Here is a 25,288-nt window from a genome sequence, read left to right on the forward strand (position 1 = left end):
AAAAATATAGTTTTTATCACCTTAAATTTTAACCTAGTAGAATTATTGACACCTCATACAGGGTAATTAAAGGATGAAAAATTACTAGGATCGTAATAAATTAGTACAACTCTAACACAACAGTATATCTCATATTTATAATAGATAATATTGAATAAAACGTAGGAAAAAGTTGTTAATAATATTTATTATCATAAAGCGTAATTCATTCTTGAAGGGATTGTATGTATCGTGGACCGATCCAAATTGTGTCTCAATGATTACTGAAAACTAAAACTCAACACAGAACACGCGTTCTTTGTTTTTAAAAGCCAGGCCATAAACTTTTATTGCCGGGCTAAAATGTATAATTAAAGTGTCAAGCATATCTAATATCTGTAGTAAATAAACATATTGAAAAAAACACATTTCTATTTCTTGTGTATATAAACCATTTGCGAAAATGTAAAATTTAATATGAGATTGTTTTATTTAATTTCTGAATACAAAAATTTAATTCGTATTTAGCTTGTCGCTATACTAGTGTGGTAATAAATTCGTAAAAAAATAGCAGAGCACTGTGGTAAATAGTAAAAATATTTCTTTTGGAATGCTACTAGCTTAAATATGAAGCTAGCGAAATCGCTCCTATTACGGGTAGGTTTGGTGGAAAAATTATCAGGTTGGTAATAAATTAGTGAAAAATGGTTGAAAAAATATGCCACAGGCAAAAAGTTTTTTGTTGAATTCTGCTAGCTTGAATCTTAAGCTAGCAAAATCGCTTCCCTTAAGGGTGGCTTGGTGGTGAAAAAATATTAGGGAGGTAATAAAATAGTGAAAAATGGGTAAAAAATATGGTGTAGGTTAAATTGGATTTCACTCATATGTCCCCGCTAGCTTAAGGGTCCTAATTTCAGCATTTAGTTTACCATGTACCTTAAGACCTGAAGATACATAGCAAATTATAGTATACGAAACCGGTCGTTGGTGGTAGAATAAATTGATTGTGAGTAAGTCTTATTCTTATGTCTTTTACCTATTTGAAATAGACTCGCACAGGCAATATATTCAAGATTCGAAATGAATATTATTTGTGATTTTTTTAATTTTAATTTAAATTCATAAACTTTAATCGGCTTTAAATCCGTCAGGCGAGGAGTTTCTCACTTTCCCTTACACTCTGTTATACTCTTTTGTACTTTATGGATAGTAAATTTTTAAAAAGTGTGAGTAATTTGCAACTCATCCTACAGAGATTATTTTAACAAAAAAAAAAGGTATACTTGTTAATAACTTCAAAACTCAACAGTTTTCGAGATAATCGCATTTTAAAAATCAGCTGCATAATTCTGATCTAAGGCAATTACTCCAGGCAACGAAGAAAAAATAGACAAAAACAATAATACTTCTGAATTTTGGTATAAAATACCTTTAACTAAAGTTAATAGTTAACGAAATATTAAATAAAATAAATATATCTGCAGGATAATTAATAATAGGATTTGACAAAATAACAGAATAATAGGATTTTAATCAAACATTTTACGTTTTATGTTAAATTAAAGTCGTAATCAAAACATTTTGTTTACAAACCAAATTAAGAAATAGTTAAACTAAATAACATAACTTTTTATCAAAGTAAGTGTACGATATGTCCACCATTTTCTTTAATTCATTTGTCAATATATTCCATAAAAGATCGTCTCATATTAAATAGCATCATTGGTTCTAAAGAAACTGCTGCAGTATATTTCTTCCCATAGTTGGTTGCGAATGTTTATGAGATTCTTATAGACACGTTGTTTTAATGCGCCCCATACACCAAAATTAAGCGGATTAAATTCGGGGCTACGTGGTGGCTATAATGTATAATTGATGAATATATCGATAACATTACTTATTTATGTGATTACGTTACAGCTTACGAGTAACTATAATTATTACATCTCGAACAAATGGATTATTATGATTTACTGACGAACTAATATTATGCTGAACTAAATTGCCTGGGTGTTTACTATATTTATAACAATATCGGTTGTTAGGACAACGATCATGTTTTTGTAAAAATGCTGAGTTTTTCAGGTTAGATTTGTTGCAAAAGTATTATGAAACAGGACACATATGTGTTATTCAATACCTGTGCTTTAGTTTTTATTTGTCCCGATAAAAATGAGTAAAAAATTTACGTAATGAACAATAAGTATTCTTTTCGGATTTTTTATGAATTAAATAATTATTTCAATATATCACCACATTGCCAAGGAATATGACTACCACGACCAATCCAACGTTCAGAAAAGTTGTATTTAAGTATATTTTAACAGCCTTCTCTCTAGAATGTGGTTGTGTACCATCTTGCATAAACCACATATTTTTGGGTTTTTAGCATTTTACATTAGAGAAAAACTAATACAACGCCATTATAGAACCTTAAGAAGCGATAGCAAACGGAAATTGTAAACATGATAACGGCCAACGTCTGAATATAGACACGGCACCTAAAGAAGAAGATGAAATATCTTTTCTCCAATAAGACATTTAGCCCATATAACAAAGCATTTTGTGATGTTAGATTATCATCTTTGAGTTGTTTTAATAAGAATAAACTATGAATTATGTTTATCTACAGGTATTCATTGCTTTACCGCACAAATATCAAATTAAGAATTATTGTGCAGCTTACTTATAAAATGCATTTATCTCGAAAACGGTTAAATTTTCAGGTTATTAACAAGTATACCTTTTCTTTGTAAAAATAATGTACATTTAATATTTTTTAACACAAATAGAGCTAACCTAAAGAACAAAAAAGTTAAGCGTAAATTTATGCCACAGATGTAGCATATGTGGCGCCCTCTATTAGTTACATTAAAGTAAGTATAAAATTATAATTTATCCTACTCAAAAGCATTTAACTGTAAATTTTTGTCCAAAAATATTTACAAACGTAAAAGTTATAGCGAAAAATAAAATTTTAAATTTCCAATTTAACACCCTGTATCTTTCTTAATATCAACATTTTATTAAAGCAAGTTCGCTGTAATCGTAATATTTTAAAGTGCAGAATCTACGGTTTCTGTTTGTACAATTACTTGTACAAACTACCCAATGACAAGGTAGATGAACTATTAGATACTTTTAATGGTTATGACCCCTACATCCAGTTCACTAAAGAGAGGGAAGATGGTAATTGGTCCGTCCCCTTTCTCGACATAAGGATGATGAGGGAAAACAACAACATTAAAATAGATTGGTATCAAAAACCGACCCATTCTGGTAGATACCTTAACTACCACTCATACCATAATAATTCTACCAAAGTCAACTTAATCAAACAAATGAAAAATAGAGTAAAACTATCAGATCCTTCATTTCATACAAAAAAACCTACAAATCCTACAGAAACTTTTTATTTCAAACGCTTATTAAACACCATTAGTGAATAAGATTTTGTTTAATACTATCCATAACGAAGATATTTCACCTTCCTTCACGACTAAGAATGCTGTTCCTGATGTCTTAAGTGGGAACGCAGTCTCGGATACTCCTATCAACAACTATTTTTCATTACCATATTTCAGAGATATCATTCCGGGGTTAACAAGGATTCTGAAAAGTGTTGAAAATAGCTTTGGTAATAATAATAACAACATTAAACTTAATGTGGCTTGTAGATCAGCCCTAACAATAAATAATCTTTATTCTAAGATAAAAGATAAGACTCCCATAGATAGGTTTAGTAACATTGTCTACAACATTCCATGTCTCTCTTGCAACAATTCCTACATCGGTCAAACATCTCAATTATTGAAATCACGTATTACACTACACAAAAGTGATTCTCGACTTCACCCTGACCGTTGTGCATTAGCCAAACATGTCCATTCTACTGGTCATCTCATGGACTATACGAACACTACAATTCTCCACCGTAAGAACAATAAATCTAAAAGAGAGTTCATTGAAATGTCTTATATTTTCCTTAACGATTTCTACATTAATGTTAAGAGTGACATTAAGAATCTAAGCGATATATACCACTTCTTACTTAAATCAGATACCAAGAACAATACAACATCACAGATAACTAACTTGACTGATATATCCATTAACAACTAACCTACCTTTATAATTAATTTTCATTAACTAAAAAAGATAACATTCCCTTGCTTTTCTTAGATATATCTCAATAAGATATAATAATACATGAACAATAGAATATAATTAAATAAAAAAAATCAAAATAATATTTCCCTATACTGGGATTTAATTTCATTCGTTTTTACCAATGAACCTTAACGACATAAAGATTCATAAGAACTACTGAATTTGTCAGCACTTGCGTTCTGGCTAAATCAGAACTTCACTTTTAAACTTTCTAAAAATCAAAAATTTAGTTATTGCCGACAATTCAAAGAATTACCTCCTTTTAAATGTAGTTACATTGGGTTTTTCGATTAACCTTGGGTAAACCTTTGCGTGTTAAGTTCAAAGCTACCATACATTTCAAACCTTAAAAAAACTTTTTTTTTGCACATAGTAACAAAATCACCACTATGTTACTAGCAAAGTTTTTTAATATTCTAACTCTACAATTCTAAGTTACGGTAAGATCAATAATGTTTTAATAGATAATATATGGTAGCTAATTATAATTTATTCTCTTTCAGCCCTGAAGAAGCCAAATTAATTCTCTTTAGAGCTACTCATTAGAGTCTTTCTTGCAGATTTCCCCAATATTTAAGAGTTTACTATATATATATATATATATATATATATATATATATATATATACATATATATATATATATATATATATATATATATATATATATATATATATGTATACATATATATATATATATATATATATATATATATATATATATATATATATATATATATATATATACAATAATTATTTATTTTCGTTATTTACATTTCATTAAAATATATAATAACGTGTCACATTCTAAAATTAAAAAAACTATTATTTGTATAGCATAAAAACATATATATTTTACAGGTACTCAGTTACGCATCGCACGTCACTGATGTGACTTGATACAAAATATTAAAAATTTAACGAATTTAGGAATTTACCAAAATGAAAACATTAAATTATTGACTTAAACACATAATGTTACCTGTTTAACATTAAAATATCGGGAAATAATCACCTGTCAAATTCACGTTGGACATTGTAGGTAGTCATGTGACGTCAATATCGTCGTCTATCAGCTACATGTAAAAATATCAACAGGCTCCATCCTTAGTATATTAAATCGAAGGTACGATACCAATAATAAAAAACAAAATTTTCAAATTTAAAATTTATGAATCTATTAAAACGAAATAAGGTTAATAAACATTAATTGTAAAATTCATCAATATCATGTATCAAAATAAATGCTCCTACAAGTTTTTTAAGTTTTTCGGAATTTTTAAATAAATTATCAACGAATTTAATTTAGAAGGTTTCCAATTCATTCTTTTTTCATAACCTTTCAAGAAAATAAAACTAAAAACTTCTAATTAGGAATGAAGTATTGAAAAAAATTAAAAATAATGAATTTCGGTGATTTTTGCTATAAAATCAATGTTTTAACAATGACGCCGTTATTTAAAACTGATACTTTTAAGATAAATCCAGTAATGCGACTTAAGTTTGAAATTTATATTATCTTATTATATTGTACTACACAATCTTCTTTCTGGGTGGAATATTTTCATGTTGTGACTGGCTGTATGGCACTTGCCTATTTTTCGAATTACTTTACGAATTACTTTACTTTTTACAAGGATTACAATTTTATTTGACTGGCCTATTTCCACAAATACTTCCATTAAAGTAAATTAGAAATTTCATTAGGAAATTTTGATTATATAATTAATTAAACCACTGTTTTTTAAGTTTTTATAGTGTGATTTTAAGTGTAACTCAAATTTATAGAACACACATTTGTTGAAACACCGCTCTACGTCACTGGTTGGCACTATTACATTTTCAATATAGACTACCGTATTACAGCTAAAAAGCAACTCAGTTACTAAACACTGTAGAATACACAAAAATTTATAGCACAACTGTTGTGTAACGTATTTTAGATTCTCCCGGATCTTTTATAATGATATGATTTAACCTCAAAATAGAGAACAAAAGCTATGCAAACAGCGCATCCAGTATTGTTTTGTTGTGCTACTTTTTTGTTTCTTTTTGTAGCCCATATGCACATAAAGCTTGCATAATTGTTTTAGGTAAAAACGAGAAATATTTAGAATTTGTATGCTATGTAAATGTAAAAAGGACGAAAATAATATTAGTTAACAGTAAAACATGCATTTTTGAGATCGTTAAAAACAATGATGAATAGGTATATATTCATTCAGTAGTGTGCCCAGAAAATTTCCGATCGAGTTTTGCTACAAGAGTTGAAACATCTTTTATTTTAAAAAAACTTTTAAAAAAAAAAATAAAATCCCTTATAAAAAGGTATATAAAAAACCCATTTGGGCTATGTTAAATTGACAAAACGTTTTCGGAATAAGTATTCCATCATCAGTGTCAGGTTAATACATGGAAATAGCCACTAAATATGGGGGTAAAAACCCTTTAAAAATTACTAAATGAAATTTAGTTTACATTATGTCTAGTTTAAAATTAAGATGGTAAAGTTACCGTTGGATTGGTAACATGGCGACATATGACTCTACATTAAGTTGCAAGTCCTGAGACGGTATGTCTATGAGGACTTTATTAAAGCAACTCTTTATATTACAAGCAGCTGGTTAATTAATTAAAGCATAAATAAAATGAAATAAGAAAAAAAATCGATTAGCATAACAAAAGGAACATTTCAATTTTCTTCGGTAGTCATCAACGTCATTTAAAACAAGGTTGATGATGATGAAGATGACAATTACAGAAATAAAAGTATTTAAAACCGTAATTAGAATTTCTCTCAGAGATAGAAACAATGAGAATACATTAGGAGAAACTGGAGTCCAGGATTTGGTGAGATAAACATGAGCATGACACTACAAATGGGGAGATCATGTTGACAAAATGGACCCAGGAAGAATCTCGAAACGGGAAAAAACACAATACAAAAAACCACTAGGAAGGCCCCCGAAGAGGTGGTATGACAGATGGACACCAACATTACAAAAGCTGAATGGATGGAATAAACGGGATCATGCCCTACAAGTGGAATAAGATAAGAAGAAATTTTTTGGCTTGCTAAAACAAGAAATCATAATAAAATTGTTTAATGAGCTCTTGATAAAAGATAAAGTTAGATATTGATTCGTGAAACACATGTTTTGGGAAAATTTTGTTATTGGAAGTTGGCACACCTGCTAAATGACAGAACAAAAGTCTTCCAGCTCTAAGTAGTTTATATCCATTATAACCGATTTGTGAGGTTTATGTTGTGATTAGTGCAACGTTTTTGTAAGTTTTACCATACCTAGTTTATGCTCTAATGTCAATATCACCTTGTTTCAGAGCACGTTGCTGTTGTGATATTTAATATGCCACCCAAGTGTTTTAATAAGTGTTGGGTGCTTTACGTATAATAATGGGATTCACGACGGGTCACGACGTAACTTGTTCGATCTGAGTGTGTGGTCCAATAGTTTTACGGATCGTGGCACAGTTCAAGCTACCAAAACAAAAGTTTAACATAGCAGTATAAAATCCAAAATGGACCTGCAACTTAAAGTAGACTACGTTATTGCATCGCGTCAGCCTAAGGATAAGAAATACGGTAAAAAATGGGGACGTATAGCTTTGTGTTGCTCATTTTAGTAGTCTCTAGGTATAGTTTAAGATGCTAGAAATCTGAAAATAGAAAAAGAAGAAATAAAACAGCATCCAGTTGTGAACAAAAAAAATATATATATTTCTCATTTAAGAATCTACAAGTAACGTAATTTATATCTTTTTTAATCACCATATATATTTAAATTTAGTCTGTTTGGCTTTATAAAAAAATATAAATTTCGCTAGAGACAGTAAAGGATTTCCATTTATTGTTTCAAAAAGACGTAAATTTGCTGTTCGTTCAAAAAGTTTTCCAAAAAACAGTTCAACCTTGATTTTACTTGTCACCTCGTTAACTAGTCCCTAGAGACGAAAATCGAACTGGAGAAAAATTAGATCGATAGACCAGCCAATAGTTCCGCAATTTGTTTATAGAAGTCACTAAGTTTACTGCTATATATTTTATATTATCCAATAATCTCAATTAAAACGAATTTTAAGTAAATACGAAAAATCTTATAGACAATTTATTTACGTTTGAAATAACCTGCATCAAAGTATATTATTTTTGTTTAGCTATTTTTACACCTAATAAATAGTTCCCATAAATCTATTGCATCGGATTTTTGAAGTTATACTTCTATAAGCGCGCTCCACGTTGGAAATTTGTACGGGAGTGAATCGGTGAAATCATTACATATGTAAGATAATGAGTAAGAGAGAGACAGAAGATATATTTTCTCTCTCTTCCTCTCTCGAGAATAAAAATGTTCCTTTCGTATATATATTTAATATTATATATATTCTACTCGTATATATGTATATATAATATTATATATATAATATAATATTTATTAATATTATTATTTATGTGATATGTTTTGTATTATTTATTAAATGTTCATAATTATTTTAGTCTTTTGTATTTCAAAATAATAATCTCAATAAATCACTGTATGACCTAGAACTGTCAATTTTGAAATACGTTTATGTCATGTCTAATTGGCAAATATTTTACGTGTTTGGTTCATACGCTGGTGGATGTGAGTTCGAATCCCAATATGGATTTCCTTTTTTATTTTTGAAATATTTAAAAACCCCATGTTAATTTTATTAAATATATGTAATATACGCAAAAATGCTAAATTTTAAAATAAAATAAAAATTTACAACATAATCCGAATTGTTGGTTTTTGAAGTTATACTTCTATACGCGCGTTCGACTTTGGAAATTTGCACGGGAGTGAATCGGAAATTTGCACGGGAGTATCAAGCCTCGTTAGGCATGTTAAATTATAAATTAAAACATAATGACGGTATTAGATCTTTTTTTTTTGATACAGGGCAGCGACAACTGCTGATACGTATTTCGACCTCCTTAGGTCTCGTCAGAACGGTATAGTCACTGCTCTGAACCAAAACAAAAATCTCTGCCGTCCTAGACAATAGTTATCCTAATTAAAATAACTATATACGGACGTAACTACGCCATCTAAAAACAAAAAGAGAAATCAAACGATTTCTACCTAGCGAAACCGAATTCAAATTTTTACCACTGTGTTTCTTAAAATTTGCGAAACAAACAGCTGGATAAATTACTCGGCAAGGGAATCTAAAATTGCATTCCACATGCCGTTCATCCTGGTCAAACTTCGTAGTGAATTCAGTTTCTGGTACTCCAAACGAAGTAAGTAATAAAACATAATGACGGTATTAGATCTTTGTTTTGATACAGGGCAACGACAACCGCTGATACGTATTTCGACCTCCTTAGGTCTCGTCAGAACGGTATAGTCACTGCTCTGAACCAAAACAAAAATCTGTAGTATGTGTAAAAAAATTTTTTTGCACTCAAGTCCTTTTATACATATATGAAAATAAAAATATATATTTTCATTAAAATATTAATTCAATCCTTCATTTACTTACTATACTCCTATTACAGGTCAAATGTTTATATACAGCAAACGATGCACCATATACCTGTATACCTAATTCTTTTTCATTTTCTGCTCTCTCTTACCTATAGCATTACATATGTAATGATTGTGCAGATTGACTCCCATATAAATTTGTTACGACGAACGCGTGTATAGAAGTATAACTTCTACCGGCAGTCCCACTGGACTGCCACACCCGTTTTTTATTTTTAATGAAATTTAAATTTGGACATGTCGGATTTTGCATGTTATTGGCTTGGACATATCGTGTTTTAAACACAAACACTTGCTAAAATGGGAGGACTTGTAAAAACTTTAAATTTTGGATATTTTTTATTAAAACTCTATAAAAACTTTCTACGAAACATTAAAAGAATAATATAAAAAAATACAAAATATTTAAATAACGAAATATAAGTGTCCTTCCAACAAATTTTTTTAGTTTTGTTGTCGTCTGCTTCATCTTCTCTCAAAGCATCTTGCGATGTTAAGCAGCTAGCTTCTTTTGACGCATATACTGTAGGATTTTTGAAAAGAGTCATGTTTCATCCCCTTTCTAAGTGTCTCCGTAGTGCTTTTTAATCAGTTTACTTATACTGTTCTTTATATCTGTTTTTAATGGTAAACCTACCTTCACTGCTGGTTGCATACGCAGTTTGTGTCGTCTATTAGAAAATATTGAGTTTTTGACACTATTTGCACTTAAAAATTTGAAATTTTAAAATATAAAATGTCATACGTCTGGTTGTTTCATAACAAGCTGAACGTTAGTTTTCCAGTCAAGAACTTGGGTAACGTCCCCCCAATCTGTAGACTTCACCCCAATTTTCTATTTTTTTATAAAACTGTTCAGGACACGTAACTTAGGGCATTTTCTAAATAGTTTTTACAATTTGGCCAAAAAGTCTGGTAGAATGTAGGAAATTGGTAAAAATACTTCATCTTTTTCTATGTCTGATGGACCAGTAGTTTAATAGCTAGATGGATAACATTCCTATTAGTAGCTTTAGATGATTTTTAATAGTTGTTCGGTGGATAATGCTTTTTAACCCAGTTTTCTTTTTTCTTGAACACTTTGAAGCTGCCTTCGCTTGGTATCTCTGGGCGATCTTGCATATTTGAAAGATGTGAAATTGTCGATTTTTATGCCGTACTTCGTAAAATATTTTTCTTGTACAATTTTTGCTGTAGTATTCAACAATGACTTTACAGACGACTCTTTGTAGTCTTCGCCATTGCCTTTTTTCATGTTAAAGGAATAATCCTGGAGAATTTTTGCTAGTTCCGTTACGGTAGTACATCTTTCAAGCGTAAAATTTCTCACAGTCCAAATAGAGTTAATGGACCTCTGCATGTTCAATGGAACATTTTCCGAAACCAATTTTTTGATTTCTTCACCTGACTGGCAACCAAATCTTGATTTTTCGTCTGGATTCATTATATCGGTCCAAAATTGATTACGCCTCAATGATGTTTGTCATACTGACAACAATGGAATTACCAGACAGACACCTTCGTGACGGATCTGTCATAATTTTGTCGCTGAGAAACCACGGATAGGAAGGAATTTTGTCAGTAGAAAACATGGTGTTGCCACAGAATAAATAACAATCAGAATGCCCACTCTCAGATGCCGCCTTTGAAGTTTATCAGCACGCAATCGCCACATTTTAAACGGAAGCATAGACTCGAATTGAGAAATTTGTGACAAGCTACGACAGAACTGTAATGTAAATTTTTAGAAATTAATAATTTAGTACATTTAAAATAATTTAATCTATTCTTCAACAAAAAGTAGGAATAAAATAGTACATAATATTATGTCTATAGATGCCGTAAATAAATTACAATGGGTTAATTTTTCTATGCACACCAGATAAAATATGGTGTGCATAGAAAATTCACGCTAAGGTGCCTTTCATAGTGACTTTATTAAACACAAGACAGGCAACGGCTAGTTGGAGGTAAAAATATAACATAAGGATAGACAGAGGGAACAAAGCTAGATTTATACATTCACATTACACATTCCATCCTAAATTTTTCTTTTAGTCCTTTTTAAATATCCCCAAAAAATTTGGTTAAGCCTATTATTATGACGAGAGATATATAAAATAGAAGATTGACACTGAGCAAAAGGTATTTGTTCCTTTATCAGATTTTCCAATAGATACTTAATAGCAGCATCATTATATATACACCCGAACATCCAATGATTGATATCGTCAGTGTTATCATTACAATCGCAAAGTTCTGTTTCAATTAAATTAAGTCTATGAAGATAGGTTTTCACAGTATCATGATTAACAAGGCAATCAACAAACAATGAATATACTCTTCTATTGGGACTACGTCTTGCAGCAAAAGGCGCAGTAGGTAAAACAGAGTAAATTTTTGTATAAAGGTTGTTACTTCTGTTATAGAAAGCATTCTATTCAATTTCGCAGTTTTCTTTTAATTCCTGATTATGCAGCGAGACTAAAGCATTGAAGCCGCTTCTTTAGGAAAATAATCTGCTTTGGTGTTACTCGCGTTTCTGTATATATGCTTATGCGAATTATCTTAAGCAGACAACGCAGATTTTGAATCCGACAGTATTACTATTTGTTTATCAGACATTTTTTTCTCAATAGTCCATTACAGAGCTTGATATATTGCAAACAGTTCTGCGAAATAAATGGAACATTATTGGTTTAATTTAAAAATAATGTGTTCTTGATTGTTTTGGATATATACCGCAGAACCAACTTCCAAAATGGATTTTGACCCATCAGTAAAAATCCTATATGGCTTAGCAAATTTGGCAAGTTGTTTCTAAAGTTGAATGGCGTTGTTATCATTAAAAGTAGAAAAAAAAACTTTGGTTTGTGAATAAAGAATATTGAAATTATATTGGAAGAAATTAGTTTCAGTTGGGATTTCTAAATAGGAAGAAACATTAGGAAATGCTATGTCTAAAGTTGGAGAATTTTAGTTATGTCACCATTTGTCAACTATATTAGACACAGATATGGTTTGGTTATTACCTTGACATTTAAGCATAAACTTTTCAGCTAAAAAATACGTCTTAAATGTAATGGAGGTTCCATACATTCGGCTAATAGATTTTCAGTAGGTGTAGACTTAAGTGCACCTAAAACCAAACGCAGAGCTTTGGACTGGATTCGGTCTAATTTTTTAAGTCTAGTATTTGTAGCAGACCCATATAAAAAGCAACCATAGTCAAGAATTGTCCTGGTATAGCCCTATAAAATATTAGATTAACCTTGGTATCAGTACCCCATTGGTGACGGTTATTAATATGTTCTTCCCATGTTAATTTATTATCAAGTGTGACGCCGAGATAAGTATAGTGTATTTGGACAGGTATACTTAGATTATCTGGGTTAAGGAGAAAATGTGGTCAATAGTGGATCGACCTGTATGAAATCCTGCTTAACCCAGATAATAGAAAAAAAGATGGCACGGAATCAAGAGATTCATATGTTGTTCGTCGACCTACGGAAAGCTTACGACAGCGTTCCACTGAAAAAGCTGTGGCAATCAATGGAAAGCACGAATATTAATATAGAATTAATAAAAGCCGTCAAAGTGCTATACAACCAATAACAAAAATAAAAGCAGGGACATAAATAACAACAGGATTTATGACATCAAAAGCATTAAAGCAAGGATGTTGTCTGTCCCCCACTTTATTTAAAATATACCTCGAAAGTGCTTTAAAAAGATGGAAACAAAAATGCAGGAGAATGGTGATATCGCTCACCAACACTATGGTATATATGTTCAACTTTGCAGACGAATAAGTAATAATGGCTCAAGATTATGACGATTTAAACTATATGGCACGAAAATTAATTAAAGTTGATTTAAGTATGATATATAGGGTCTAGAAGTGAATAAAACGAAAACCGAATACCTGTGCATTGGAGTAGAACAAAAAGATCTCATATTAGACGATAACACCACGATAAAGCACTACTGGACTACAAATTTCTAGGTGCCACTATTTCACAAGATGGAACATTAGACAGTCATAAGAGAGAGAAATACGTCAGGCAGAAAAGCCATCACAGTGTTAAACAGCATTTTATGGGACCAATCCATCAGCAAAGAAAATTAAGAGAGGTTATATGAGACTATAGTAAAAAGTATCACTTTATACAGCTGTGAGGTATGGCCACTGAAAGAAAGAGCACTGGTAACGCTGAAAGCGACGGAAATGGATTTTTGGAAAAGAGCTGCAGGAAGATCTAGAAGAGAAAGGATTACCAACGAACGCATTAGAGAAATATTGGGAATCACACGAACGATCGCAGATGACTAACAACAAAACAACTTATCTAAAACGGACACATACAAAGAATGGATAAACAACGAATACCAAAAGAAATATTAAAATGACAACCAGAAGGAAAGAGAAAACGAGGTAGACTGAGAAAAAGTTGGAGCGAAGGAATAAATAAAGAACTGAAAGAGAGGGCCATAGACGAAGACCTATGGAACAACCGGACTAAGTGGCGATTGGAAGCCGGAAAACGGTGGAGAACGTTATAAACCGACAAGTAGTAGTGTATACTTAAATTATCAATTTTAATACTGGATATATTCGGTAAGCGATGACGAGTAAACAACACCACGGCGAATTTATTCGAAATAAGTTCCAACACTTGGTTAACATCGGCTTATTGTAAAATATTACAATTAATACCCATACCATGTAGATCCTTAGTTATGTTTAATGAGTTTATACAACGATGGTTATAACGGTTTTTACGATCTCTTTTCTAAAAATCATTAAAATTAGCGCTGTTCTCTATTCGCCTGGTATTCTATTTTCTGTATTGATTTTCGGTTTGAAACGTAATTTCTAAATTGTGGTCAATATGAACAAATCAGATAAAATTAAATTATTAGAAGAATTTTTATCAACCAAGTGGCAATAGTGGCAATAGAACCGTCAAATAAACTTAATTTTAAAGCAAAATTGTGACCTATTTTCAACAAAAATAGTAAATTGCAATAAGATGCCACAAGAAAATGGCTTCAGAAAAATATTATGCAACTTTTATATAATATGATTTAACTATTTATAAATTTGGCTGCCTGGTCTAACGCCTCGAGAGGAAACTGATATTGTCACTTCTATTTAACAGCAAAAAGAAAACACGAAACAAAGGTAGATATATAACAAAGTCGCCTAACATTGGAAGTGAATAAAAGCTATAAATAAGCCTTTTGTTAACCGTTTCTCGACAGTCGGTCTTGAGCTGTTACAAATATAATCAATTCTCAGATATTTGGTGGAGACTCAGACTCTCAGTACCTTCGCTTACGGTTTACTGTAAATCAAATTCCGTTCTTGTAAGAAAATCATCCTTTGTAGCATGCAATTTTCCCCGGTTATATCAAACGATTTATGTGCTTGGGGCTTAGACGTAAAACCAATAAATTCATATGCTATACATATAGATATATGTTAATATAAAAAAATATTGGAATAATAGAACTATTTATTAAATTTATATACAGACAATATTTATTTATTTTAGCAATATTTTTATTTTGGCAATACAAATTTAGTCAACTAGTAACCCCTTTTGCCTTCAAGACCCGTTACCAGCATTTAATGGCACAATTCGATGTTTAAAAATAATTTATCTCACATCAAATCCTCATATGGACGTACACTCTGCACATGTAGATGTTTAAATTTTTTCTGGTCTACTAAATACTAGATTGTTTTACTAGCGATCCTCAGTAATGGGACAGCAAGAAAAAAGAAAGACAGACAGAGAGTGAGAAATAGATAAAGAGAACAATAAATTACACAATTACACTAATTGTATTACAATTATAAGCAAAATGATTGTTACTAACATTTGTATTATGATCACTATCTTTACTCTATCTACCGCTGCTCTGAAGAGTTCTATTGAACTGCATACAAAACGAGTTCCTTAAATTTTTGAACCACAACACTCTTTTTCTTCTTATACTCTTTTCTACTCTTATTTTTCGTTGTATTATTAATCTTAGCATTTCATATTTTTCTCAATACTTTCGTGTTCGTTTTCTTCTGTGTCCATGCTAAGCAACCTTCTGTAGCACCAGGAGATTTTGGGCCAGATTATATGAATCTGTGTTCCTTTTTGGTCTTTTAGATACAATTAATATACCGTAGGTATATATATATATATATATATATATATATATATATATATATATATATATTGGATGACGTGTTCTTATTGCTTTTGGAGTTAAAATAATTCTATGCATATCTACTTTTAGAAATCTGGTGTAGAATTAAGGCGCTTTGAAGTTTGATTGTAGTAAACCTACTTTCATTTGTTTTCTTCTATCTTTTGTAAACTATATTTATGCAGTATTTTATTCTTTTGTGTAGAAGATCCCTGGTTTACGTTTAGTTAGAATAAAATTTCTTATGTATCATTATCTTATTTTCATTATTAACTTATTTGATATTATTGTTATCGTACTATAGGTACTCAGTCATCCTGAGTACAAATATTTTTTTTGAGGTTCATTCATTAGCAGTGTCCATTAGCTATTCATTTCTATGATATATGATCTCTATATTATATTACCTGACTTTGCTTAATTGCCTTTATTTTGATATACTTACCTGATTTGACTTTAATTATTAACTACACTTCATACTATGTGTATAGTATGCTATCTTGCAAAGGAAGTCATTGTACTTCTGAAGAAGAATTTCTGAAGACATAATTCTTCAACAATGTATATATGAATATATCAGATGCATTGCCCCTTTATTATTTATTTAAATTAATTTTCTCCCTTCATTTTTAGTCTGATGGATACTAAAATTCATTCATGCATTTATATTCCTCTGAGCGTTTCCCTTAAAAACTGTATATATTATAATTATTAAATATTTATTATAATTTTTATGCTACATTATTTTACTGGTTACCTTATACCAGTACCTTATTTAATTTCAGTTTAATGAATACTAAAATTCATTGAATAATTTTTTATTTTTCCGGAGATATTCTCTGTAGTAATTTATTAATGGTAAATTAATAATTTCAGTGTGATGAATACTACAATTCATTGGGTAATTTTTTTTATTTTCCCCAGATTAACATCTGAAAATTATATTGTTATGATATATTTTTTTTTAAATATAATAAATTTTAGTTTGACGGATTCCACAACTCGTTGGGAAGTATTCAATTTCAATATTTTTTCTTAAAAAAATGGTTGGCGCCCTCTCCCTTTCTTTCCGATAGAATAAATATTCGCCCTCTCTCTTTCTGTCCGGTAGACTAAATATTCTGTTCTATATTGACAGAAGAGCTAATTCCATCATAGGCATACGTCCTATGGCATCTGTGCTATACTTCATTGTAGTCGCTCCCTACTTTCTGTCAATCAGCTTTCAAACGTGGTGGGAAATTTTTTTTGTCTGTAATTGAAATTTATAAAAGAAGGTAAAAATTATTGTAAGGTTCATTTTATCGTCTATTAGATAAATATTATTATATATATTAGTCTAATAAATCTCTTGGGTTTATTAGATAATTTATTGGATAATTCCTGGAATATTTTATTGGATAATTTCTGAAATAGTTTATGTAATTTATTGAGTGACGTGGGACTAAACAACTGCAGCTGTCTTCCAAGACCTACCCACATGCTCTGTAGGCGGCAACAGGACCGACCTACCCACATAATTTGGAGGCAACATATTAACAGAAGCAAGCATAAGTACCAATTTTAAATCTGTTTTTTGTAAAGCTTCCGGCAGGGTTTGTTTTTGCAAATTACTTAAATATTATTTTTTATGATGAATAAATATGATTTGTTAAATCATTTTTTTATTTGTTACCAGCTAAATTTTCATTGTTTAATTCATAGTTTAAGATAAGACGAATTCACACTTGAAAGACTGAGCTAGGCGAAGCATAGACGATAAGCTCCCATGGTTGATTAAGGTATTATTTTATAATAGTATTTCAATTCTCTTTGGTAGTCTTATCGTTACAAAATACAAGGAAAATGTAGTGGATGATGCTTTTGTAACGGAAACTGTGAGTACATTAAATATAACAGAAGAAAGGAGAGAGGAATTTATAGCTGAAACTAAACAGGATAAGAAACTTCAAATGAATAGCTCATGAATGCAGTCCTGACATGACTATGACATGAGACAGGTAGCATGAGGTCTCATGGCAGATATAGAGGTTAAGCACTTTGGGATAGATTATCATCATACTGTATTACTGAAAGTATTAGTAATAAAGATGTACAACAGTCCGTATTAAACATTATTACATCCTACACTTAAACTTAAAGCTATAATTGTAAATTGTAACGCATTCTAGTCGTCATTTGTTATTTTTCTTCATGATATATATTCGTAGTATAAATAAAAGTTCTCGTATTTATTATTGTTTATTTTTAGAACTTATCGAACAAATGAACAAAAGTAATACAATAAAGCACAAAAGTAAAAGTAAATTTCTAAAGTATCTGTTTACCATTGTTGTTATTTATCCTTACCGTTCCTTCAAGTACTCTGCTTGAATAATACAGAAAAAGTACAATTAAAAATTAAGGTCCAAAGTTTTTCAAAATATATAAATCTGCATTAATAAAAGAAAGAATGCACCCGCCAATGGTTTGGCTGTTGCCTTAGTGTATCAGTTATCTCCTACTAAAATATGGCTAAAGTAATAATTTTTGCGTACAAAAAACTGTAAAGAGTGCCGTTTTTTCCGTTCCATAGATAACGAATATAAAATTGAATCATATTTTATAAATTTTATGATTTTACTGACATGTTCAGCGTGTTAAATCAAGTTATCTCGTTTGAGGACGCACTTAAAAAATTAAATTAAGGAAGTAGCAAACTCTTGAGGCCTTATCGTAACATTCCCTTCTTATTAAACGGGATTTTATGAATGTTTAGGATGAGATATTAACTTTTTGACCTCGTTCTTTTTAAATAACGTATTTAGTAATGTATTTTTTCGCTTTTCGAATAATACATTTTATTTACATTTTAAAACCTATAAAATCGTTTTTCCACGAAGATTTAAAAAAGTCACAATTCAAAAAATCAAATCAAAATAGTCAAAAATCATTTTTAATAATAGAAACTAAAAATTTCTCTGTTGAGCTATAATATTTATAGTGATACATTTTTTATGTTTTTTTGCATGTATGATAAGATCGGTATTTTTGCTGTATAAGCCGATCGTGACATTTCCGGTGGTTCTGGCCTTCGTGGTAAGGAGGATAGGAAATATATGTATAAATCGGTTCTTACATATTTTATTATTACATCTCACTATTTATAGATTCACGTTATAGCTTAACAACATACTTAGTTGATGATGATACGCGGTTAACTTTGAATTCGTCTGGTGTAACTATTATTGACTTCAATTACTTGTCTAGTTATATAATATATAGTTATATTATAATAATCTGTAACAAATTGCCTTGTAACTGGGGCAAGTTGTTGATATTATTATACTTAGCTTGCAAGGTTCCGCTTTGCTGCAACGAATGTGTTTTTATAACAGACGCGCATATGTTATACAATGTGTGCTCTAGTTTTCTAATTACCTTAATAAAATTTGGTAAACAACTATTTAATTTATTAAAGTATTCTTAAATCGTTGTATTGATCTTAATATTCCTAAAATATATATTTGATATATCACACATTAAGAAAAATTTTCAAATTTTAGTATTTTACTTAGAAACATTACAATGTAGTTTCTCCTTTATATTTAAATAATTTGAGTTGTCGTTTTGGGGATAACTTGTCAATTGAGCCTACTTTCACCTTCAGTTAATTTTCAACATTTTATTCATTATGATGATATGAAACCAAGATTTATAAAACTTAATTTTAGACAGTCTTCGATAAATTTCTTATTTCATTATGAATTTCTATTGATCAAGTTTTTGATAATTTCAATAGTTATAAATTTTCTATGTATGAGATATGTTAATTATCACTTTTGAGAAATCATTTAAAATGCTGGCATTCGGTTTCCCTATTCTATCTGCTGCTTCAACTTCAACAAATGGTCGTGTTCTGACACTCGTACCATAACCAAATTTTTTAATGTCTTTTTTTTTTGGAGTCCAGTGTACAGTTTTTTTGTGTTTTTCCAAGAAATATTTAACCATAGAAATTGCTTAAAAGAAAATTCTATATTTTTCTATCAAAATAAGAGCTCTCCTTAGCAGTGATACTTTTAAAAACTTACCGCAAGTGAAACATTGTAAACTATAAATTAATTATTTATATCAGTGCTGTATTGTAGCATAGCTCTGAAGATAGCTTTATAAGCCGAAAGTGCTCAGCTAGGAAATAAATATTTATATACCTCAAAAATACTTCTCTTTTTCATTCTTTGAAAGATAATTGAGCGAAGTTACCTTTTTTAGTATATGGTGCAGAATTATGAGGTCGTATGATAAAATTAGAAATAGGCACAAGTAAACAAAAACATAGAAAAGGGGGGTTATACACATAAATATTATGGTTTTTTATAAATTTCTCTATCGTAAAAATGAATGATCGATTTCACCGATTAAAATGTATGTGTTGAACACCTGGTGTTTCAAATGCTTCAAACCTTAATCATTCAAAATTGATGGGTAATTTGGTTTTCTAACGAACCCAGTTCTGTTAGCCCTTGAAATTACCTTTTCAATGGCTATGTATACATATATCAAAGTTTAAAAATTAACTGACCCGTTAAAGAAAAATCAATGATATTTTTAGGCATTAATTTTAAAGCGAAAACAATATACGTATTTTGGAGCTCTCACATACCGGAAGTACGCATAATAGTTTTGTAGATGAATATTGACATTTTCATTTCTAATCAACATTTTTATTTCCAAAAATGAGCTATTTACCGTGCTTCGGCAGCACGTAAGATGCAGAATCTTTACAACCAGTAAGTATGCAAAGATGCCTGCACCAGAAAAGCTGTTAAAGATTATTTTTTGTAATTGAACAAAAGGCCAATTGAGAAAGTATTTTGAGCAACTTTTAAATACAGAAAAACCTACAACGACAGGGCAACAAAGACAAATACCAGTTAGCCGAACCTGAAATACCAGGGCCCACACTAGCTGAAGTAAAGTTCGCAATTTCGTCCCTAAAAAAGCATAAAGCCCCAGGCCCAGGCGGAACTACTAAAAAAAGGAGGAGAAAAGCTCCACCTTAAGATATATCATCTTATAAGAGTCTGGGAAAGAGAAAAAATACCGAAACACTGGCATGAAAGCCCTATCCACAAAAAGGGAGACAAACAAATACGTCGGAACTATAGAGGAATATCGTTAATCAATACAACGTACAAAATTATATCCATAATACTGTCTAGAAGGCTAACTCCATACGCAAAGAAAATAATAGGAGACTACCAAAGCGGATTCAGACCGGGAAGGTTGACCATAGACCAGATATTTATCCTACACCAAGTGTTGAAAAAAAACTGAGAATTCAACCGCGATGTAGATCAAATCTTTGTCGCCTTTAAACAAGCTTACGATTCTGTTAGCAGAGAAGCAATGTGGGAGACCATGATAGAAATGGGAGTACCTGGAAAGCTGGTACGATTATCACATGTGAGCACAGAGAACGCTTCCGCACAGATCAGAATTGGCAGCACCACGTCGGAGGAAGTCCTCATTGACACCCGGCTTAGATAAGGAGATCCTCTCGCGCCCCTGCTATTTAATTTTGCACTTGAACATGCGGTAAGGAAAGCTCAACTACAACTGACAAACTGATTTGCCGCCCAAGGATCAAAAATACTATTGGCGTTTGCGGATGACGTGGACACAATTGCACAATCCACCAGAGATGCAAAAGAAGTTTTCACCCTATTCGAAAACGGAGTCAAGGCAGTTGGTCTGACGGTCAACGAGGACAAGACCAAGTACATGGTGGTTACGAAGAACCTAAGACCAAGGGTTAAACAAAACGTAACAATCAATTAATACAACTTTGAACTTTAAAGTCGTCAAAGAATTCAAGTACCCGGGAGCGATCATAACATCTGAAAATAAATATGAAAAGGACGTGGCAGCCAGGATCATTGCAGAAAACAGGGCATATTACTCATTATTGACCATACTTAAATCAAAAATACTCTCAATACCAGCAAAAATAAGAGTGTACAAGACAATAATTCGTCCCACAATAACGTATGGAAGTGAGACATGAACTCTGAACCAGCGGGAAACGACAAAATTACTGGTACTGGAAAGAAAGATACTGCGGGCTATCTATGGGCCTTGCAGAGAGGAGACAACATGAGAATGGAGAATAAGACACAATGATGAACTCCAGACAGTATATGTAGATGAAAACATAGTACGCTACATTCAAGCAAACCGAATAAGATGGGCGGGCCACGTACTAAGATCGCGTGACGAAAGATTCCTGAACGCCACATTCTGGGAAAGGCCCGATGGCAGATGGACGGACCCAAGAAAGATATGGACGGACGCAGCAGCCAGTGATCTACGCAAAATGGGAATACAGCAATGGGAAATAGCTGTTCAGGACCGGCAGCAATGGAGGGAAATAGTAAACGCGGCCAAGACTCACATAGAGTTATAGAGCCAAATGATGATGATGAATTGTCAAAAGGTTGCGGATCTTCGTGTGGTTCTAGGAGGCTAGATTTATTTTGTAATGCCAGGTGTGCGACCTGCTCGGGAGATAATTATCAAAACTGCCTTTTAATTATTGAAAAAGGAGATGTATCAAGTGATTGTGATGGTTCCTGATTTTTTGTACCACAATTTTTACGTATTTTTTATATCTCATAATTAATAAAACAATTCAAATAATATTGAGTGCTTTTTACTTCTTTTAGTATAGGGAGTCGTTTTTAAGGATTAAAAAAGTTGCAACCAAAGAAATAATGTTTCATAAGCGAGGAACAAATGTTTATTGAGTTAAATACATAAGTTTAGAGAAAGAAATAAATATCGTTTTATAAGCGAGAAATAAATTTTTAGTTATCTAAATGGAAAATTAAAACATTTTAAACTATAATAGGCTTTTAAAGTATTTTTTTGGATAATGGGATGCTTTCTAGAGGTTAAAAACTTGAAACCAATGAAACATCATTTCACAAGCCATGAATGAATTGTTATTGATTTTAATTCATAAGTTAAACATTTTACCTGGTAAAAATTATTCTTTAACATTATTTACGTCACAAGCGGTGGTTTTTAAGGGTTGAAAATTTGTATTAAAGTACAAATTATCATTGAACATGTTTATTTTACTTAATTTAATCAGATTCTAATGCATAAAACGCTTAAATATATATATTTTCCATTTAGGCGTAGTTTTAACCCCTTAAAAACAAAAAGCACACTTCGGTCATTTTTCTTTTTTAAAGGAGGGTAAGACAAGCTTAAATCCCAATTTTCAGCTAAATACATGTAGTCTGACATAATTGGGAGGTAAGGTCGTATTTTCCGCCCGAGTTCCTGGACTATAGAAGTTGCACATTGCCAGGGCCGTTTCTTCTCTTATCGTTTACATTACCCGATATAATTCTACCATGAAAATATTCGAAATTAACATTTGAGTTGGATTTTTAAATGCCATTACACCTTCTTCTTTTTCTTCTCAACCTTCTATCGTTCATTTTTAGACGTAGGCCTATTTCAACTCCTTCCATCAATCTCTATCCTAAGCAACATACTACCAATTTATTCCGACTATTATTTTATATCGTCTACCAATCTCATCTGTGTTGTTCCTCTTGGTCGTCTAACTTGCGAAGCTCCATTTGAGTTTGGCAATTTTTAACGTGATTGGTCTTGAAGGATCTTATTCGAACTTTCCCGCTAAGACCTTTCGGAATTCCTCTTCATGTGTTCTTACTTTGAAGACATCATTCCACGTTGTTTTTTTAAAGGTACTTTTTCTTTTTTTTTATGTTAATATTTTTTTTTCGCTCTAACTATACGATGGTCACTACCAGTTGTTGTGACGTCTTGTTGTTAACTGCAACTATATTAAAGGTCACATCTTTGTGTTCTATTATTTCATTAAAATTAAATTTGGAGTAACTATAAGTACACAATCTTGTTTCAGTTGTATGAAAATAATATTGCCTCATATATTTTCATCAATTTGAACAGAAAACACCCAATAAAACAGAAGATATATGATACAAAGTAGTAATTTTTATTTACTTTTATATCTCTTCCATCCAGTCATGTGTTCGAAAGAATTTTTAGAAATAAAAACCTCAATAAATCAATAATTTTACATTTAGTAAACTACTATATTCGTTTATCTGAATTTATCATTAGTTTTTTTGTTACAGTTTACCAGGTAGAATGAAAAGCGGAGACGCCAAGTTTGGTTCGAGAATCACTTCTCTCCACTGATCCATTTAAACAATTGCAAAACGGATACAAAGGCCTTCATCAATTCGTTTCGTTTGCTCGGTGATGTGTTTCATTGATGACGTTACAAGGACTACCAGTGACTTGTGATGCGCCTACTGACGTGGAATTCCTTAATCATGTTCGACATTGTGTTCGTGTTTTTCTTGTTCTTGATCGGAGTGACGTGTTTGGTGTATTATCTTCCGAATAGAAGAACAGATGTAGATGATTATCCGCTGCAGTGTTATGTCAGCACGTCTGCGGTGGAGATTCAAGGATCTGCCATTGATCATGTCTAGATTATTTATGGTAAGTTAATATTAAGACTCCAGAATTTTAGAATCTTATCTAATAAATTTAACTAAATTAATTATGCCATCTTTGGGCATCTTGAATATCGTCAGATAAAAATCGAGTTAAGCCATACGTGGAAAATTATATTTATGGACCTAATAATATATAATATTAAAAGAGTGTATAATGACGAAAAAGTGAGTGAAAAATAATAATAAATATTTCAAACTGGGTAGTAGAAATAAATGACAGACTTACTGACCTATTTATTTAGTAAGCGACGACCGGTTTCGACCACTACAGTATTCTAGTCATCATCAGGTCACCGGTAAAGTACAATCTTCCGGTACAAGGTCTATTGTTAAGATGGCCTAACTCGCTAACTTATTTGTGGGTTTTCAACTTAATATACATCGACCTGAAAAGGGGATGTTTCTTGAGGAGCTAATCTAGAAGCTGCTTTGTATTGTGATTGATTGTAAAGAGAAAAAGAAAACAGAAAGGACGTTATTGTTTGTAACTGTGTCAGTGATGTATGAAAGAAATTATTTACTTTATTCTAGAGATATATTTATAAAGATATGTAATATTTATTTTTCTCTTTAATTTTAAGATGAGTTAATAACCTATTCCTAATTGATATATGTAATACTGCTCTTAATTAGGAAAAAAAATTATTTTTTAAATAAATTTAAGAAATTTATAGGTTATAGGGTATAGATTATAGGTTACAGACTTGTGAGTTCATCAGTGTTTGATAAAAACTGTTATGTAATACAAATTATAAAAATTAAAATGAACACAGAAACATATAGAAAATACCGAAAACACTTTACACACAAGAATATGCACAAACACA

The 25,288-nt window shown here is 31.0% G+C and overlaps 1 protein-coding gene across 1 annotated transcript in view; it reads left to right on the forward strand.

The window, feature by feature from the left end:
- Positions 1-25,288, forward strand: part of LOC140432397 (FERM and PDZ domain-containing protein 2-like) — a 778,164-nt gene that overhangs the window by 147,375 nt on the left and 605,501 nt on the right. Inside the window, exon 2 of the mRNA XM_072520269.1 lies at positions 24,072-24,444. The gene's annotated coding sequence lies outside the window, so the exon portion shown is untranslated. The remainder of the gene's footprint in view (positions 1-24,071; positions 24,445-25,288) is intronic.

The sequence above is a fragment of the Diabrotica undecimpunctata genome, chromosome 1 (assembly GCF_040954645.1).
Source record: "Diabrotica undecimpunctata isolate CICGRU chromosome 1, icDiaUnde3, whole genome shotgun sequence".
Taxonomy (NCBI): Eukaryota; Metazoa; Arthropoda; class Insecta; order Coleoptera; family Chrysomelidae; genus Diabrotica; species Diabrotica undecimpunctata.